Source organism: Fukomys damarensis, unplaced genomic scaffold (assembly GCF_012274545.1).
Source record: "Fukomys damarensis isolate Sample0158 unplaced genomic scaffold, DMR_v1.0_HiC HiC_scaffold_17, whole genome shotgun sequence".
In the NCBI taxonomy this organism is placed as follows: Eukaryota; Metazoa; Chordata; class Mammalia; order Rodentia; family Bathyergidae; genus Fukomys; species Fukomys damarensis.
The window spans coordinates 70,077,184-70,077,734 of record NW_022900929.1 but is presented as its reverse complement, the minus strand read 5'-3'; the positions used below and the strand labels follow the sequence as shown (position 1 = coordinate 70,077,734).

General features: G+C 63.3%; 1 protein-coding gene across 1 annotated transcript in view; it reads right to left on the bottom strand.

Moving 5' to 3' along the window:
• The window catches only part of Klhdc2 (kelch domain containing 2), a 14,905-nt gene that overhangs the window by 10,601 nt on the left and 3,753 nt on the right, over window positions 1-551 (bottom strand). The window lies entirely within an intron of this gene.

Below are 551 nucleotides of genomic sequence, written 5' to 3'. Positions count from 1 at the left end.
CCGGCCCGGGCCCATCTGTCGCCCCTCGCCAGCCCAGCGCAGGTCGGCCTAGGCCACAAGCGGCGGGATTAGCCTGCGAGCCGTCGGGAGGGGACATTTTTCCACCACAGGGAAATAAAAGAATCTTATGGTGGGAACGGACCAGAACTACCCCAGGAAGCGAAACAAGGCAGTTCTAGAACAGAGGGCGTCACTGGGAAGCTCGGAGCGCTAAGCAGGCCGTTTTAAACAGGCGACACCTGAGTCAATCGGACGCCCAGGGTCGCAGAAAAGCGCTGCAAGTGGCTCCAAGCTGCAGTCGGACGAGAGCGAGCAGGATGCGGGACGAAGGAGCGGCAGTCTAGTCACTCCTGCTCCCGAGGACGGGGCACTGGCCTCGAACGCAAGGCGGTCCTTCTCCCTCAGCCTCCCAACGCTGGGACTACAGGCGTGCGTGACCACACCCGCCGCGTTTATGTTTCAGGACGGTTTTCCTTCAGAGCCTCCACCTTTCTCAGGTGGAGCGGTGCGGAAAGGCGGCGTCCACGCCCGGGCGCTGCCTGCCTCGGCGG